Source organism: Apodemus sylvaticus, chromosome 19 (assembly GCF_947179515.1).
Source record: "Apodemus sylvaticus chromosome 19, mApoSyl1.1, whole genome shotgun sequence".
NCBI lineage: Eukaryota > Metazoa > Chordata > Mammalia > Rodentia > Muridae > Apodemus > Apodemus sylvaticus.
The window spans coordinates 59,007,863-59,018,535 of record NC_067490.1 but is presented as its reverse complement, the minus strand read 5'-3'; positions in this window follow the sequence as shown (position 1 = coordinate 59,018,535).

The following is a 10,673-nucleotide window of genomic DNA, read 5'->3' as shown; positions in this document are numbered from 1 at the left end:
CTACTTGATCATGGTGGATGATCATTTTGATGCATTCTTGGATTCGGTTGGCCAGAATTTTATTGAGTATTTTTGCATCGATGTTCATAAGGGAAATTTGTCTGAAGTTTTCTTTCTTTGTTGGATCTTTTTGTGGTTTTGGTATCAGCGTCATTGTGGCTTCATAGAGGGAATTGGGTAGTGTTCCTTCTGTTCCTATTTTGTGGAATAGTTTGAAGAGTATTGGTGTTAGGTCTTCTTTGAAGGTCTGATAGAATTCTGTACTGAAACCATCTGGTCCTGTGCTTTTTTTGGTTGGAAGACTTTCTATGACCCCTTCTATTTCTTTAGGGGTTATGGGACTGTTTAGATGATTTATTTGGTCCTGATTTAATTTTGGTATTTGGTATCTGTCAAGGAAATTGTCCATTTCCCCCAGATTCTCCAATTGTGTTGAGTATAGGCTTTTGTAGTAGGATTTGATGATTTTTTGGATTTCCTCAGTTTCTGTTGTTATATCCCCCTTTTCATTTCTAATTTTGTTAATTTGGATACTTTCTCTGTGCCCTTTGGTCAGTCTGGCTAAGGGTTTATTTATCTTGTTGAGTTTCTCAAAGAACCAGCTCCTGGATTCATTGATTCTTTGTATGGTTCTCTTTGTTTCCAATTGATTGATTTCAGCCCTGAGTTTGATGATTTCCTGTCTTCTACTCCTCCTGGGGGAACTGGCTTCTTTTTGTTCCAGGGCTTTCAGGTGTGTCGTTAAACTGCTAGTGTATACTCTCTCCATTTTCTTTTTGGAGGCACTCAGGGCTATGAATTTCCTCTTAGCACTGCTTTCATTGTGTCCCAAAGATTTAGGTATGTTGTGCCTTCATTTTCATTAAATTCTAAAAAGTCTCTGATTTCTTTCCTTATTTCTTCTTTGGCCAAGGTGTCATTGAGTAGAGTATTGTTCAGCTTCCATGTTTATGTGGGCTTTCTGTTCTTTTAGTTGCTATTGAAAACCACTCTTATACCATAGTGATCTGATAGGAGGCATGGGATTAGTTCGATCTTCTTGTATTTGTTGAGGTTTGTCTTGTGACCAATTATATGGTCAATTTTGGAGAAGGTACCACGAGGTGCTCAGGAAAAGGTATATTCTTTTGCTTTAGGGTGAAATGTTCTATAAATATCAGTCAAATCCAATTGGTCCAAAGCTTCAATTAGTTTTACTGTGTCCCTGTTTAGTTTCTGTTTTCCTGATCGGTCCATTGAGGAGAGTAGAGTGTTGAAGTCCCCCACAATTATTGTGTTAGGTGAAATGTGTGCTTTGAGCCTTAGTAAAGTTTCTTTTACGAATGAGGGTGCCCTTGCATTTGGCCCATAGATGTTCAGAATTGAAATTTCTTCTTGGTGGATTTTTCCTTTGACCAGCAAGAAGTGTCCCTCAGGGTCTCTTTTGATGACTTTAGGTTGAAAGTCAATTTTATCTGATATTAGAATGGCTACTCCGGCTCGTTTCCCGAGACCATTGGCTTGTAAAATTGTCTTCCAGCCTTTTACTCTAAGATAATTTTGTCTTTGACATTTAGGTGTGTTTCCTGTATGCAGCAAAATGTAGGGTCCTGTTTCCTTATCTAGTCTGTTGGTCTATGTCTTTTTATTGGGGAATTGAATCCATTGATGTTAAGAGATATTAAGGAATAGTGATTATTACTTCCTGTCATTTTTGATGTTCTTTTTATATTTGAATGGTTATCTTCTTTTGGGTTTGATGAAGGAAGGTTACTATCTTACTTTTTCCGGGGTGTAGTTTCCCTCCTTGTATTGGAATTTTCCTCCTATTATTCTTTGAAGAGCTGGGTTTGTGGAAAGATATTGTGTAAATTTCATTTTGTCATGGAATGTCTTGGTTTCTCCATCTATTGTGATTGTGAGTTTTGCTGGGTATAGTAGTCTTGCTGACATTTGTGTTCTCTTAGAGTCTGCATGAGATCTGCCATGATCTTCTAGCTTTCATGGTCTCTGGTGAGAAGTCTGGTGTGATTCTGATAGGTCTTCCTTTATTTGTTACTTGCCCTTTTTCTCTTACTGCCTTTAATATTCTTTCTTTGTTTAGTGCATTTGGGGTTTTAATTATTATGTGGTGAAAGGTATTTCTGCTCAGGTCCAGTCTGTTTGGAGTTCTGTAGGCTTCTTGTATATTCATTGGCATCACTCTCTTTAAGTTGGGAAAGTTTTCTTCCATAATTTTGTTGAAGATATTTGCTGGCCCTTTCAGTTGTAAATCTTCACTCTCATCTATACCTATAATCCTTAGGTTTGGTCTTGTCATTGTATCCTGGATGTCCTGGATGTTCTGGGATACAAGCTTTTTGCATTTTGCATTTTCTTTGACTATTGAGTCAATGATTTCTATGGTTTCTTCGGCATCTGAGATTCTTTCTTCCATCTCTTGTATTCTGTTGTTTATATTTGCATCTGATTTCTTCTCAAGGTTTTCTATCTCCAAAGTTGTCTCCCTTTGTGATTTCTTAGTTGTTTCTACTTCTGTTTTTAGATCCAGGGTGGTTTTGCTCAGTTCCATCATTTGTTTGTTTGTGTTTTCCTGTAATTCTTTTAAGAGATTTTTGTCTTTCCTCTTTCATGACTTCTGCCTGTTGACTCAAGTTCTCCTGCATTTAAGTTTTTTTTTTTGTTTGTTTGTTTGTTTGTTTGTTTTTTTTTTTTGCATTTCTTCTTTACTGGCTTCTATCTCTTGAGCCTCATTCTCCTGCATTTCTTTAATGATTTTTGTGTTTCCAGTATACGGGTTTCTAGCTTATTCATGTTCTCCTGTATTTTTTTTAAGAGATTCATTTATGTCCTTTTTGTGTTCTTCTAGCAGCATCATGACCTGCGATTTTAAATCCAAATCTTGTTTCTCTGGTGTTTTGGCATAACCAGGACTTGCTGATGTTGGAGAGTTTGGTTCAGATGCTGCCATATTGCCTAGATTTCTTTTAGCGTTCCTGCATTTGCCCTTTGCCATCTTGTTCTCTGGAGTTAGTTGGTCTTGTCTCTGGCTGGTGTTTGAGCATCCTGAGGGTCTCTGGGGCTATTTCTGCAACACTGGATGGCTGGGTTTCCCCTGTAGCGGATTGCTGATGTGCTGTCTTCCTCTTGGGTGCCCTTGTAGCTCTAGTGTGCTCTGCCCCAGAATGTGTCTGTGAACCAGATGGTGCGCGTTTGCTCCCTCAGGGAGTGCTGACAGGTGTATGCTCCTAGGACCTTTTTTGTGTGTTGATGACTCTGCTGGACAGCCGATCTCCCAACCGGGTTGGTGCACACAAGGCTAGCCTAGCTGCTCAGGCCCTGAGTCTAGGCAAAAGCCTGGGAGGCCAAGGTCCGAGCAAGGTTCCCCTCAGGCTATGACTGTTAACTGGGTCTGTCAGGTGGCCAGGTTGGCGGACATGCACGTGCTCCCTGAAAGTGCCGGGAGAGTCTGCTGTGCTAACAACCTCCTGGCCGGGTTCACACACAGATGACCCACCGAGCAGCCCAGTTCTTAGGGTCAGTCCAGGGCCTGTTGGGGCCTAGACCCCTGTTATGTTAGCCTCGGGCTATGCCTGTTAGCCGGCTTTGCCTGCTAGAACTCTCTGGTGTCCTGTAGGCAAAATGGTGGCGGCGTGCCGGGGCCCGGGCAAAAATACCTCCTGGCTGGGTTGGCACCCCGATTGTCCCCCAAACAGCCCAGGGCCTGGTTGCAGGCCAATGCCCGTCGGGCTTAGTCCCCCGCGATGTTGGCCTCGGGTTATATTTGCGTACCTCAGTCTATCTGATCTCTCTGGAGTCCGAGAACCAAGATGGAGGCGAGTCTCTCGTGACTGGTGGGAGCTAGAGTTCTGAAGTGGCTTCTGTGCGGTGAAAGGCACCGTAAATCTGCCACTGCTTGCAGCCTGGCTGGCCAGCGATGGCCAGTGGTAGTGGGCGCAGGGCCTGCCTGGACCCTGTCATCTTGGTTCCACTGCTGATGGCCCTTCAGCTGGACCAGCCACTGCTGCCCTCTCCTGTATTTCTTTAAGTGATTTTTGCTTTTCCTCCTTATTGGCTACTATCTTTTGACCCATATTCTTCTGAATTTCTTTAAGTGATTTTCATGTTTCCTTTGTAAGGGCTTCTAGCTTTTGATCATTTTTGTCCTGAATTTCTTTAAGAGATTTATTTATGTCCTTCATGTGTTCCTCTAACAGCATCATGACCAATGATTTTAAATCCAACTCTTGCTTTTCTGGTATGTTGGGGTATCCAGGACTTGCTGTTGTTGGAGAATTGGGTTCAGATGCTCCCATAATGCCTTGGTTTCTGTTAGTAATGTTCCTACGTTTGCCTTTAGCCATCTAGTTCTCACTAGTGTTAGATGGTCTTATTGTCACTGGCTGGTGCTTCAACCTCCTGTGGACCTTTTAGGCTATTTCTGCGACACTGGATACCTGGGTTTCCTCTGGCCAAGATTGATGATGTGCTGCCTACCTCTTTTGTGCCGTTGGAACCCTGTTGAGTCTTGCCCCAAGTAATGTTATACTTGAGTTGTCTCAGTGAACCAGTTGCTCCCGACTGCTCTGTCATGAAGATAGCAGTGGAGTCACTCCCTCTGCTGATCCCCACTTAGGACACAGGCCCCATGATAGACTGGCTGGTAGATGAATCGCCTATGTGCTCAGGTCTTGGGCGCAGGCAGACCCCTGGCGGTTTGCACCCCCAGAGATCTTAACCTCTGGATATCTCAGTACCTGACGCTGCTTTTCTGCCCCGGCAGGCAGAGAAGATGGCAGCGGGGAGTCACCCCCTCTGCTGATCTCTATGTAGGACACAGGTCCCATGACAGGACAGCTGGAAGATGAACCGCCTATGTGCTCAGGTCCTGGGCATAGGTAGACCCCTGGCAGTTTGTGCCCCCAGAGATCTTAAACTCAGGGTATCTCAGTACCTGGGGCTGCTTTTCTGCCCTGGCAGGCAGGGAATATGGCAGTGGGGAATCACCCCCTCTGCTGATCTCCATGTAGTACACAGGCCCAACCCCACCCCCATTTTAGCCCTTTGTTCTAGGTTTTTAAACAGTGTTTGTTACAGGGCTTCAGTTCTGGGGGCAGAATGAGGACATATTCAAGTAAAGTTGCATGCTTTATCTAGGAGAGTTTTGACTGCCTGTATGTTAATCAAACCTAGCAGGGCATGATCAAAGGTTCTACAGACTTCAGACTCCATATTTTTAAGGGCAAGTTTTGCTTCCAAGTGTTGTGACATCCTAGAACCCTTATGTGGGTGTGTAGACCTGGAGACTATCCATGTTTTAGATAACGTTTATGTCATGGTTTTATTTTCACAATACATTCTGCCTTCTAACATGGTTTTTATCTTTTTTTTCTAGTGCTTTTAAGATCCTGTGGTACCGGTTCCTTTATTCTTACTTTTGTCCCTTTCCCTGCCCTAACTATCTTTAGGCAGTTAACTGTCATCTCCCACCCCTTTTACCTGTGAATTTTTTACTTCTTTTCATCCATTTCTCATCTTACAGAAATCTGCTTATGTATTCTGTGCTCAGCTACTTTCTGTCTGTAAAGATTCTCAAATATTTATAATGGCATTTATTCATCAGACTGTTTATATTCTTTAAAGAGAATGACAATTATCACTTCTGTTTTAACAGATTATATTTGATCAGATCTCAATTTTTAGCCACTCAGGAGGATAACTATGAGGATGAATCAATAGAAGCATTTAACAGATGTTTGTATAGTTACAGTGATAAAAGTGTGTGGTGTGATGTGGGGTCAATTTCTGACCTTTATCATTAGAAGTCAAGGACTTCCATTTTTTAGAAATGTGTTTTCTGTTTTTTGGCAAATTCAGAATATTCTTAACTAGAAAACAAGTTAATTCTGTTTGCATATATTTGCAATTATATCATTTGCAAAGTAATAGCAGCCAATGGAAAAATGCATCTTTTAATACTAATTTCTCAAACACACCAAGAGTCAGTAAACTTAACACTATATGTCTTTTGAATTAAGTGTTTTCTTGTTTATAATATCTTCCCTGTAGTACTATGTATTAATATGGCCAATGCATGTATCTTCTAGCTACTTATAGTGATTTACTTACAGTGGTTTTAAAACTATTATTTATTGAATGAAAAATGGTTGATATTTGACTAGCGATTGTTTACAATCATGCTTTTCTTCTTATAACAATATTACATGGGGAAAGATTACAGATTTATTTTATATTATATTAAGTTATTATTGGTTGAGTTTAATATAATGGACTATGCACAGATACCATAAAATTGCAATCAGGTAGCAGAAGATAATAGGGAAATATATAATTCATAAGTATAAAAATAAGTATAAGAAAAAGCATAAAGTTGGTAAATTTAAGGTGAAAAGTGGATCATGCTAGTATATATTTTCAGGAAGAACTTTAAGTAAGTGTCATGTGTTACAGCTATACTGGGTCAACAACTTCCATGATTGGAGAACTAGGTGACTAAACATAGAGGATAAACTATGCGGTTTGGTGAGAATGTTCTTCAGACTTTGAGCTTATGTCAGTGTGAGGAATGCATCTTTGCCACACTATGTAAATCAGAAATCATGGAAATCAAACCTGATGCTCCCAATAAGTTACCACAATTAAATTGCACTGTGTCAATCCAATCACAACAAACTTTTATAAACATACACTTTTATATAAAACATCAAACAAACTTATTTAAGATGGATAGCCTAAATCTGTTGGATTATTAAAAATTCTTATTATTATAATAAAACAGATTAATATGGGTTGAGTAAGGCATCAGTAATGACTAGTAACTGCTTGCATACCTTTATCTATGGAAAATGGTTTTTTTTCTATATTTTGTTTACATTCCAAATGATTTCCCTTTTCCAGTTTCCCCCTCCCCATAAGTCCCATAAGCCCTCTTCCCTCTGCCTGTTCCCCAATCAACCCCCTCCCACTTCTCTTCTGGTAATCCTCTACATTGCTGTATCAAGCGTATGGAAAATGTTTTTGTGTCTATCAAGGCCATGTCCTCTCCTTGACAGTATGAATTTTGTTAGGATGAGAAACAGTTTATCAATGATACATGTTAAATATTTACTCCTTGATGAGGATTTTCTTTTTTTTTCTTAGATATATTCTTTATTTGCATTTCAAATAATTTTCCCTTTCCTGGTTCCCCCTTCCCCAAAAGTCCCATAAGCCCCCTTCACTCCCCCTGTTCCCCAATCATCCCCGCCTGTCTCCCTATCCTGGTATTCCCCTATACTGCTGCATCAAGCCTTTCCAGGACTAGGGGCCTCTCCTTCCTTCTTCTTGGACATCATTTGATATATGAATTGTGTCTTGGGTATTCCAAGCTTCTGGGCTAATATCCACTTATCAGTGAGTGCATACCATGTGTGTTCTTTTGTGATTGGGTTACCTCACTTAGAATGATATTTTCCAGTTCCAACCATTTGCCTAAAGATTTCAGGAATTCATTGTTTTTTTAATAGCTGAGTAGTATTCCATAGTGTAAATATACCACATTTTCTGTATCCATTCCTCCACTGAGGGACATCTGTATTTTCTAACTATTGCAATACAGCATAAAGTTGGACTCATGTTAGGAATGAAGCAGTCAAGACCTCGGCCTTTCCTATTCCAGGTGCTATTTATTTCCATACACAGAGCATCAGTACTGGAAGGATTGCCATCATTAAAATCAAGTAGAACACACTTGTCTCAGCTGGGGTTCCATTGCTGTGAAGAAAAACTATGAGCAAGGTATCTCTTAAAAAGGCAAACATTTAATTAGAGTTGGCTTACACATTGAGAGGTTTAGTTCATTATCATCATAGAGGAAGAATGGCAGATCCAGGCAGACAGGGTGCTGGAGAAGAAGCTGAGAGTTCTATATCTTGGTCCAAAGGCTGTCAGGAGAGGATGTCTTCCAGGCGGCTAGGAGGAGGTTCTTAAAGTCCACCTCCACACTGACACACTTCTTCCAAGAAGGCCACACCTACTCTAACCTCCTAATAGTTCCACTCCATGGACCAAGCATATTCAAACTACCACAGCACTGAACAAGGAGGGGCATATGGGAGGGTTTAGAGGGGCAAACAATGAAATTATAATCTCAAAATATAAAAGAAATAATTTAATAAAACTGAATGACAAGAAACATGTTTTTTAGATTTATTTTTATAGATTTTTTAAAAGATTTATTTATTATATATACAGAGTTCTGCTTGCATGTATGCCTGCATACCAGAAGGGGGCACCAGATCTCATTATAGAAGGTTATGAGCAATCATGTGGTTGCAGGGAACTAAATTTAGTACCTCTGGAAGAGCACCCAGTGCTTTTAACCTCTGTGTTATCATTCTAAGTCTGAAGATGGCTAGAGTATATATGTATATATGTGTATATATGTATACATATATGTGTATATAACAAAGAGATCCATAGTAAAGAATACCTCATTTTGGTGTTATTTTCAAGGAATAGATTTTTTCATTCATAAAAGGATGCAAGTAGATAAAAAAAAAAACTATCAACTGGGTTAGAAATATTAGTTGATACAATAAAACATGTTAAGCATAAGTATACCACCAGTATTATAATCATAAAAGTACAAGTTAGAAAATATGGTATTTATTTGTCATTTAGTATGAAATATGTTGGTTATCATAAAGATGAATGTTAGTTTTTAAATCATAACTCAATATGGAAATGAAGATTTGACTAAATCTGCACAATCTAAAAAAGAAATAGTGGAGTTATAATCCCAAGTCTGTAGTTTAACTTCCCCAATGTTTTCTGCAATATCAATGGTGATGTTTGCTGTAAAGATGGGAAAAGTTGCTTTCTTGGATTATTAGAATATTCCTGGGCAGGAACATGTATTTTTTTGTTGTTGTTGTTGTTTTGTTTTGTTTTCAGAGACAATATTTCTTTGTATAGTTCTGGCTGTCCTGGAACTTACTCTGTAGACCAGGCTGGCCTCAAACTTAGAAATTAACCTGCCTCTGCCTCCCAGTTGCTGGGATTAAAGGCATGGGCCACCACTGCCTGGCTGGGGAGGGACATGCTATGGAGCATTATGGTAATGTTTGTGAGTTCATATACAGAGGAGAAAAAGAAAGTAGGGAAGGGACAATCAGAGTATGAGAAACAGAAGAATCTCTGACATCCAGGGATGTGGGGAAATGTGACCTCTTCTGGGTCCCAAAATATCCTGAATAGAGACTGAGAACACAGTTTTGAGGCCACGTGCATTGCAGCACTGGCAAAACATGTAGTGTGCTTCATACGCTAAGGTGATTCTAACACAAGATTATATGACAATATGTTAAGGATCTTCTAGTCATAAAGTCCTGTCACTATGTGCTCTGCTTCATTTGCATACTTCAGAGGCTCTATTGAAGAGCAGTCTCAGAGCTCTTTTCACCTCCTTGTTCCTCAGTGGGTAAATGAGAGGATTAAGGAATGGGGTCATGACAGTATAGAAGAGAGAAATGAACTTTTCATTTGTGTAGCATATGACTGTTTGGATGAAAATGGCTGTGATGATCCTGTAGAAGAGGGATACCACCATCAAGTGGACTCCGCATGTACCCAGGCTCTGCATCAAGCCTGGAATGACTTGATTCTGATAACTGCCTTGGGTATATTTCTACAGGACATCAGTATCAGTGAGAGAAGCAAGACCAATGAGGTTTCAAAGACTTGGACCTCATTGGAGTGAATGTCCACACAGGTAAACTTAATTATGGTGAGGAACTCACAGAAGAAATGATGGAGCCACAGGTGGCCACAATGTGGGAGCCAAAGAGTGATTGTTCCTTGGATGAGAGCATTTCCTATTCCACTGGGCCAAGAGATTCCTTTCATGTGCTTGCTATATCAAAACATCCTTTCACTTGTGTCTGCCTCAGGAAAAAAATTCTTTTCACATGCTTTAGCAAAACATCATTTCACCTGTGTGCCCCAGCAAACATCATTTGACATAGCGAACTTTCCAAAGAAACTAGAAGTTCACACTTCAATACCCTTTTGCCCTCATTACTTGCGAATGTGTATTGCAATGACTCATTGGTCTGGTATGAATCTACTGGTTTCTGCTACTCTATCAATAGTAAAACCTCATCGGGACACCTCTTGGATATCCTAATATTGCCCTGTGTCATGGAGATCCTGTAGTTCTGGAAATATAGCTTTGTCCTGTTCATGAACCCAGGCATTCATCAATGGGGTAGGTATTGAAGTGGGTCAATTCAAAGTCCTGGATCTGGAACTGAAAGCTATGTGAGCTGGTTAGCTCACTGGATCTCCTGCTCTCATCACCTCAGAACCAGCTCATCAACAGCACCTGCAACCAGGGTCAGCTTTATCCTGCTGCCCTGGCAAGGTATAAGGTTTTCTATCTGAGTGCTGCAACAGGTGAGTGACAGGGACAGTTCTCCTGCTTTCATGACCTTATTGGGGTCAGCATTTCTATCCACTGCTGGAAAAGAAGGTAAAAGGGAGGGGAGGGACTCTCTCTTGCAGATGACACAACCGATTGGATAAAAGGCAGTGCTGGCTCTCCCACACTCCCTTGGGGCTGGCTAACTGGAAACCCACACATTCAGGACAGCTCTACTGTGCTGGCCAGGTTAGGTGTAGGGCCTGTTCTCCTG